The sequence below is a fragment of the Trachypithecus francoisi genome, unplaced genomic scaffold, assembly GCF_009764315.1.
Source record: "Trachypithecus francoisi isolate TF-2019V2 unplaced genomic scaffold, Tfra_2.0 Lachesis_group8, whole genome shotgun sequence".
In the NCBI taxonomy this organism is placed as follows: domain Eukaryota; kingdom Metazoa; phylum Chordata; class Mammalia; order Primates; family Cercopithecidae; genus Trachypithecus; species Trachypithecus francoisi.
The window spans coordinates 21,683,831-21,693,567 of NW_022681473.1; the positions used below are offsets into that span (position 1 = coordinate 21,683,831).

General features: G+C 41.8%; 1 pseudogene; it reads left to right on the forward strand.

Moving 5' to 3' along the window:
* The first annotated feature begins 3,064 nt into the window (after window positions 1-3,064).
* On the forward strand, window positions 3,065-8,827 carry LOC117080062 (annotated as a pseudogene).
* The last annotated feature ends 910 nt before the right edge of the window (window positions 8,828-9,737 follow it).

Below are 9,737 nucleotides of genomic sequence, written 5' to 3' on the forward strand. Positions count from 1 at the left end.
AACGAGGAAGCTAAGACTTGGCAAGGTTAAGCAACTTGCCAAGGTCACACAGAAATAAAGCAGGCAAGCCAGGATGTGCACAGACCTGCCTTTCTCTGAGCCTAGCACTCACTAGAATACTGCACTTGTCAATGAAATGAATCTGTCCCATGCTTTCTGGTTGGCAGAGCTCGTTTTACCAGGGAAGGAAGGTGGAAAGTAAGAGGAGAAAAAGAAATTGTGTCCTTGAGGGGTAAAAGTGGGATTCCTTAAAAGATCTAAGAGGATCAATGTATGAACAAAAGAGGATGAATGTGAGGGGCTATACCAGAAAATTCCAGTTCTCTCACTTTATGGCCCAGAGAGAATGGAAACATTCATTGACGTGAATGGAAGGCTCCAGCAATTAGGGTGTTAATATTCTGTGTAGACACAATTATGTTGTAACTACCAATTATGGGAAAACTCATCATTTTACTGTAATGTAATTACATTAAATAGCACCAGTGATGTCGGTGCAAAGACTGGGGCAGCCTCTAATTATCCACTGTACCCAGACACCTCAGCCTGGATCAGGAATAATTGGTGTAATGTGGTTTTGCATTTTAGGGCTGGCCTCTGTATACCTCAGGAAATCTTTTCTTGCTTTCTGATCCTCCCTTGTGTGCGTGATTCAGCTGTGTTTGTGACCTGGAAGCTGATGAGATGTTAACATCCCCAATCTAGGTGTATCTTAGTATTTCCCTGAGCAAGAAAGGAATTGAGAGGAAAGCATCTCTTTATTTTTTATTTTTTATTATACTTTAAGTTCTAGGGTACATGTGCACAATGTGCAGGTTTGTTACATATGTATATATGTGCCATGTTTGTGTGCTGCACCCATTAACTCGTCATTTACATTAGGTATAGCTTCTAATGCTATCCCTCCCCACTCCCTCCACCCCGCGACAGGCCCCAGTGTGTGATGTTCCCCTTCCTGTGTCCAAGTGATCTCATTGTTCAATTCCCACCTATGAGTGAGAACATGTGGTGTTTGGTTTTCTGTTCTTGCGATAGTTTGCTGAGAATGATGGTTTCCAGCTGCATCCATGTCCCTACAAAGGACATGAACTCATCCTTTTTTATGGCTGCATAGTATTCCATGGTGTATATGTGCCACATTTTCTTAATCCAGTCTGTCATTGATGGACATTTGAGTTGGTTCCAAGTCTTTGCTATTGTGAATAGTTCTGCAATAAATATATGCATGCATGTGTCTTTATAGCAGCATGATTTATAATCCTTTGGGTATATACCCAGTAATGGGATGGCTGGGTCAAATGGTAAGGAAAGCATCTCTTACAGTTGGTGAGCCCTCTGACAACCAGGACTTTATTTACTTATTTATTTATTTATTTACTTACTTACTTACTTACTTATTTATTGAGACAGGGTCTTACTCTGTCACCCAGGCTGGAGTGCAGTGGCACAATCTCAGCTCACTGCAACCTCTTCCTCCCAGGTTCAAGTGATCCTCCAGCCTTAGCCTCCCAAGTAGCTTGGACTACAGGCCTGCACCACCATGCCTGGGTAATTTTTGTATTTTTTCATTGGAGACGAATTTTCACCATGTTGGCCAGGCTGGTCTCAACTCCCAACCTCATGTGATCCACCCGCCTCGACCTCCCAAAGTTCTGGGATTACAGGCATGAGCCGCTGAGCCCAGCCTAGTTTGGTTGCTTTTCAAAAATTCTTTTTTTTCCCCCACAAATCTCATTCTTTTCAATCCAAATCCCATTCTTTTCAACATTGGGAGGGTGCTTTCAAGGATTAGTTTGTGTGGGTGTCTGTGTTGGAGGTTATATATTTACTTTTTTTTAAAGCCAGTCACTTGTGAGTTTGATCTCAATGAATATCCTTGGGGAAAACCTACATCTTAAAGGACAAAGGGAGGTGCAATGAGGTGAAGAGGCTCAAAGGTATGAGAAAACCAAAAAAATGGTCTCAGTTTTCTTCTTTCTTTGATGCTTGGATTTGGCAGTGATCTGATTTAAACATTAGGGGAGAGCAGCAGATGGTATAATTTATATTCACATATAAAATGCTTTCCCAAGTGATTTGAAGGCCCTGGTGAATTTTAAACATATTAATAGCTGTGATTATTTTGTTGTATTTTATAGACACATTGTGTTTGGTCATTCCTGATTGATTTCTTCTCAATTCTAAAAGCAGCAGTGGTAAGGATAGGCATCTCCCATTTAAGAGATAGGGAAAGCAGGATAGAGGAGATGATTAAAACATAGATTTACCCTAGGAGACATCAGCACAGGTCACTGCATCCTGAACTGAGAACAGAGACCCTGAGAGCCCAGCCTGATGGAATTTAGTTCATTCTCAACAGAAAACAGATACGATTACAGTGGAGGTCAATAACCGAGTTGTACCAGCTGCGGGATTTGTAGCTTCCTGCTGACTGACGGGCCTCACCTTTCCAGATGAATTTTCTTTGCTTATATTAAGTCTCCGCAGAGAGGATTTTATTGCTCTCTGTGGAGTTAGAGAAGTTAGGCTTTTCAGTTTGGACCTTATGATTCTAAGTGAAACTGCAACTGGCCTTCTTAATTAATATCTAGAAGAGCGAGCCGTTATTTTGGAGAAACCCTCAAGCTATTTCAAAGAGAGGGAAAATCAGGATACCGTGAGGTGCCTCATCTTCCATAGGGAGAAGGTGAGGAGGATGGCACTGAGCTGGAACCTGGAGGCGAGAGCATTTTAGGAAACTGAGTCATAAAAATGACCACACTGGATGTGCTTCTGGCAATGCTGCAGACCCTGGAATAAGCAAATATCTAAATAACGGAACAAAGTTTTCAGAGTTAGCAATCCCTCCTGTATATTTTGATCTTAATTGTTGACTACCTAACTTAAAACATTTTATTGTCTACTTTTATCCCCAATGTGATTAATGCTTATGATAAAATTCAGAAAGTCACAGAGGAATCATTATCCTGTTTCTCTGTTGCACCGACCTCGGCATCTTGCCTGTGTCCCACGTTTGTCCCACATGCCTATAGATTGATGTGTCCATTTCATGCCGATTTAAGAAATGGAAACTGAACAGCTAGAGAAAACGTTCCCTAACACTGAAACCAATGGTGAATTTGGTAAATGCCTTGCAGAAGATATGGAAGAGGGACAAGCATTTAAAAGATCTAGAAACACTGATGGCTGAATTATGTGTTGTGTTTCAGAGCAAGAATGCTTGGACAGTGATTGGAAAGGGAAGTAAGAATATTAAGGCTTTCTGTACAGACTACAGTGCCAGGGTTCTAGCCCCAGAGGGCAGTGGCCCCAAGTGCATGCTGAGTATCAGTGCTGATACTGACACAATTGGAGAAATTCGGAAGAAAATCATCCCTACCTTGGAAGAGTACCACCATTATAAAGGAAGCAACTTTGATTGTGAGTTGAGGCTGTTGACTCATCAGAGCCTGGCAGGAGGAATTATTGAGGTCAAAGATGCTAAAATCGAAGAGCTTCAAGAGAACACTCGGAACAAGATGGCCGAATAGGAACAGCTCCAGTCTCCAACTCCCAGCGCGAGCGACACAGAAGACCAGTGATTTCTGCATTTTCAACTGAGGTACTGGGGTCATGTCACTAGGGAGTGCTGGACAATCGGTGCTGGTCAGCTGCTGTAGCCCGACCAGCAAGAGCTGAAGCAGGGCGAGGCATCGCCTCACCTGGAAGCGCAAGGGGGAGGGAATCCCTTTCCTAGCCAGGGGAACTGAGACACACAACACCTGGAAAATCGGGTAACTCCCACCCCAATACTGCGCTTTAAGCAAACGGGCACACCAGGAGATTATACCCACACCTGGCCGGGAGGGTCCCACGGCCACAGAGCCTCCCTCATTGCTTGCACAGCAGTCTGCGATCTAACCGCAAGGCAGCAGCGAGGCTGGGGGAGGGGCACCCGCCATTGCCGAGGCTTAAGTAGGTAAACAAAGCCGCTGGGAAACTCGAACTGGGTGGAGCTCACAGCAGCTCAAGGAAACCTGCCTGTCTCTGTAGAATCCACCTCTGGGGACAGGGCACAGCTAAAAAACAAAAACAAAAAAAGCAGCAGAACCCTGTGCAGACCCGAACGACTCTGTCTGACAGCTTTGAAGAGAGCAGTGGATCTCCCAACACGGAGGTTGAGATCTGAGAACAGACAGACTGCCTGCTCAAGTGGGTCCCTGACCCCTGAGTAGCCTAACTGAGAGACATCCCCCACTAGGGGCAGTCTGACACCCCACACCTCACAGGGTGGAGTACACCCCTGAGAGGAAGCTTCCAAAGTAAGAATCAGACAGGTACACTCACTGTTCAGCAATATTCTATCTACTGCAACCTCTGCTGCTGATACCCAGGCAAACAGGGTCTGGAGTGGACCTCAAGCAATCTCCAACAGACCTACAGCTGAGGGTCCTGACTATTAGAAGGAAAACTATCAAACAGGAAGACACCTATACCAAAACCCCATCAGTACGTCACCATCATCAAAGACCAGAGTCAGATAAAACCACAAAGATGGGGAAAAAGCAGGGCAGAAAAGCTGGAAATTCAAGAAATAAGAGTGCATCTCCCCCTGCAAAGGAGCGCAGCTCATCGCCAGCAACGGATCAAAGCTGGTCAGAGAATGACTTTGACGAGATGAGAGAAGAAGGCTTTAGTCCATCAAACTTCTCAGAGCTAAAGGAGGAATTACGTACCCAGCGCAAAGAAACTAAAAATCTTGAAAAAAGAGTGGAAGAATTGATAGCTAGAATAATTAATGCAGAGAAAGTCATAAATGAAATGACAGAGATGAAAACCATGACACGAGAAATACGTGACAAATGCACAAGCTTCAGTAACCGACTTGATCAACTGGAAGAAAGAGTATCAGCGATTGAGGATCAAATGAATGAAATGAAGCGAGAAGAGAAACCAAAAGAAAAAAGAAGAAAAAGAAATGAACAAAGCCTGCAAGAAGTATGGGATTATGTAAAAAGACCAAATCTACGTCTGATTGGGGTGCCTGAAAGTGAGGGGGAAAATGGAGCCAAGTTGGAAAACACTCTTCAGGATATCATCCAGGAGAACTTCCCCAACCTAGTAGGGCAGGCCAACATTCAAATTCAGGAAATACAGAGAACACCACAAAGATACTCCTCGAGAAGAGCAACTCCAAGACACATAATTGCCAGATTCACCAAAGTTGACATGAAGGAAAAAATCTTAAGGGCAGCCAGAGAGAAAGGTCGGGTTACCCACAAAGGGAAGCCCATCAGACTAGCAGCAGACCTCTCGGCAGAAACTCTACAAGCCAGAAGAGAGTGGGGGCCAATATTCAACATTCTTAAAGAAAAGAATTTTCACCCAGAATTTCATATCCAGCCAAACTAAGTTTCATAAGTGAAGGAGAAATAAAATCCTTTACAGATAAGCAAATGCTTAGAGATTTTGTCACCACCAGGCCTGCCTTACAAGAGACCCTGAAGGAAGCACTGAACATGGAAAGGAACAACCGGTACCAGCCATTGCAAAAACATGCCAAAATGTAAAGACCATCCAGGCTAGGAAGAAACTGCATCAACTAACGAGCAAAATAACCAGTTAATATCATAATGGCAGGATCAAGTTCACACATAACAATATTAACCTTAAATGTAAATGGACTAAATGCTCCAATTAAAAGACACAGACTGGCCAACTGGATAAAGAGTCAAGACCCATCAGTCTGCTGTATTCAGGAGACCCATCTCACATGCAGAGACATACATAGGCTCAAAATATGGAGGAAGATCTACCAAGCAAATGGAGAACAAAAAAAAGCAGGGGTTGCAATCCTAGTCTCTGATAAAACAGACTTTAAACCATCAAAGATCAAAAGAGACAAAGAAGGCCATTACATAATGGTAAAGGGATCAATTCAACAGGAAGAGCTAACTACCCTAAATATATATGCACCCAATACAGGAGCACCCAGATTCATAAAGCAAGTCCTTAGAGACTCAAAGAGACTTAGACTCCCATACAATAATAATGGGAGACTTCAACACTCCACTGTCAACATTAGACAGATCAACGAGACAGAAAGTTAACAAGGATATCCAGGAATTGAACTCATCTCTGCACCAAGCGGACCTAATAGACATCTAGAACTCTCCACCCCAAATCAACAGAATATACATTCTTCCCCCACCACATCGCACTTATTCCAAAATTGACCACATAATTGGAAGTAAAGCACTCCTTAGCAAATGTAAAAGAACAGAATTATAACAAACTGTCTCTCAGACCACAGTGCAATCAAACTAGAACTCAGGACTAAGAAACTCAATCAAAACCGCTCAACTACATGGAAACTGAACAACCTGCTCCTGAATGACTACTGGGTACATAACGAAATGAAGGCAGAAATAAAGCTGGAGGCATCACGCTACCTGACTTCAAACTATACTACAAGGCTACAGTAACCAAAACAGCATGGTACTGGTACCAAAACAGAGATATAGACCAATGGAACAGAACAGAGCCCTCAGAAATAATACCACACATCTACAGCCATCTGATCTTTGTCAAACCTGAGAGGAACAAGAAATGGGGAAAGGATTCCCTATTTAATAAATGGTGCTGGGAAAATTGGCTAGCCATAAGTAGAAAGCTGAAACTGGATCCTTTCCTTACTCCTTATACGAAAATTAATTCATGATGGATTAGAGACTTAAATGTCAGACCTAATACCATAAAAACCCTAGAAGAAAACCTAGGTAGTACCATTCAGGACATAGGCATGGGCAAGGACTTCATGTCTAAAACACCAAAAGCAACGCCAGCAAAAGCCAAAATTGACAAATGGGATCTAATTAAACTAAAGAGCTTCTGCACAGCAAAAGAAACTACCATCAGAGTGAACAGGCAACCTACAGAATGGGAGAAAATTTTTACAATCTACTCATCTGACAAAGGGTTAATATCCAGAACCTACAAAGAACTCAAACAAATTTACAAGAAAAAAACAAACAACCCCATCAAAAAGTGGGCAAAGGAGATGAACAGACATTTCTCAAAAGAAGACATTCATACAGCCAACAGACACATGAAAAATGTTCATCATCACTGGCCATCAGAGAAATGCAAATCAAAACCACAATGAGATACCATCTCACACCAGTTAGAATGGCAATCATTAAGAAGTCAGGAAACAACAGGTGCTAGAGAGGATGTGGAGAAATAGGAACACTTTTACACTGTTGGTGGGATTGTAAACTAGTTCAACCATTATGGAAAACAGTATGGCAATTGCTCAAGGATCTAGAACTAGATGTACCATATGACCCAGCCATCCCACTACTGGGTATATACCAAAGGATTATAAATCATGCTGCTATAAAGACACATGCACATGTATGTTATTGCAGCACTATTCACAATAGCAAAGACTTGGAATCAACCCAAATGTCCATCTGTGACAGACTGGATTAAGAAAATGTGGCACATATACACCATGGAATATTATGCAGCCATAAAAAGGATGAGTTTGCGTCCTTTGTAGGGACATGGATGCAGCTGGAAACCATCATTCTTAGCAAACTATCACAAGAACAGAAAACCAACACCGCATGTTCTCACTCATAGGTGGGAACTGAACAATGAGATCACTTGGACTCGGGAAGGGGAACATCACACACGGGGGCCTATCATGGGGAGGGGGGAGGGGAGAGGGATTGCATTGGGAGTTATACCTGATATAAATGATGAATTGATGGGTGCTGATGATGGGTGCAGCACACCAACATGGCACAAGTATACATATGTAACAAACCTGCACGGTATGCACATGTACCCTAGAACTTAAAGTATAATAAAAAATAAATAAATAAATAAATAATTAATTAATTAAATAAATAAATAAAAAGAGAACACTCAAACAACAATCAAGCTTTTCCAGGAATGCTGTCCTCATTCCACTGACAGAGTTGTTCTTATTGGAGAAAAACTATGGAGTTGTAGAGTGCATAAAATCATCCTTGATCTTGTGTCTGAGTCTCCTACAGAGGACGTGCACAGCCTTATAATCCCAATTTTCATGGTGTAACGTATTACATTACATGATGTAACATCATTGCATTATGGTGGTTTTACAATGATGTCTGATGGCCACCTTGGATGCCTGGTGGGGTTTCCCAGGCAGGGAAGAGGTGCTTTTGACAGAATGTCTACCAGTCAGTGTGGGCATTCCCTGTCACTATCTAGAAGAGATCATTATGACATGAGTCCTTGTTGAGGACCACCTCCTCCTTCTTTTGGACAAGGTGCCTGGGGTAGTAGCAAAGCTGAGAATCTTCCTCTTTCTTCGCTACCACCACTGAGGGTAGGAGACATAAGGGCCTATGACAGAAGAGGAAGACCTGGAGATGGTTACATGGCATGGCTGGCTTCAGTGCTGATGAAACTTGGGACTCTGCAATAGATACATAGAGCGCATCAGAATGGCACATGGCTTATGAGCCACAGAGTGGCTCCAGATATAATTATTCCTATGCAGGGGATTGTGACTCATATCGTGGACCTATTATTACTACACAAGAAACTATTCCCAAAGATTTGGTTGGATCTATTATTGGCAAAGGTGGTCAGTGAATCAAACAAATCCATCATGAGTTGGGGCTTCAGTTAAAATTGATGAACCTTTGGAAGGAGGTGAATATTAGATCATTATCATTTAGGAACATAGGACCAGATATAGAATGCACAGTATTTGCGGCAGACAGTATGAAGCAGTTTTCTGGAAAGTGTTAACTAATACTAGTGAAGGACTGAAGGAGTCCTGCATCATTTTTTTTTTTTTAATCTGCTTCTGTTTAAAAAGACATCATGCCTCTGCTTCACAGGTATTTAGCATTTGAGGTGTAGTGAAACCTTTGCTGTTCACCAGATACAATGTTTTAGTTCCTCACAAACAGGGTTGGGGGTGTAGGGAAGGGCTTGTAAAAACTAATGTTGAAATTTTGAAACAGCAGTAGAATGAGCGGATTTTATTTTGTGTTCATTGTTACTGGTTTAAAAAAATGTTCCCTGGTTTTAAAAAAGGTTCCCCCATGTAATTTTTGTGAACACCTTACTTTGTAGCTGATGTAACATTTAAAGGATGAGACAGGGAGGAAAAGTAGCAGTGGGCCAACATGTCCCTGGCATCTACTCAGAGCAGAGTGCAGAGTGTAAACCTCTTTTGTAAGAAACGTTTTATGATTTTTAAGATAAATTTAGATAAACCTAAAATAAAGGGTCACAGAGGATGTAAAATAAAAGTGAAAGACTCCCTTCGTGCCCCTCACCCCTCCATCATACCCTTTAAAAGTAACAACTGTGAATTGTTTCTTGTGTTTACCCTATACGATCATCTTAAATAAAAAATAAGTGTGTGTGTGTGTGTATGTTTGTGTGTCTAAATCATATTCTTTATATATTTCCATAGCTTGTTTTTTAAAAAAGTTAATACTACATATCAGGCATTGTTCTACATCATTAACTATAGATTTATATGTTTTATTTAAAAAATATTACAAATTTATTACAGTGCATAAATGTACTATTCTTACTTCCATCCGTTATTGATGAACATCTGGGTGGTGGTGAGGATTTTTTTCTTTATCCTGTTAAAAAACTGCTGTCATTGCAAACAATGGTACCCTCCACATTTTTGTGCCAGTTCATTTAAGAGACCTGAAGACTGGAGCTGGAAGTAT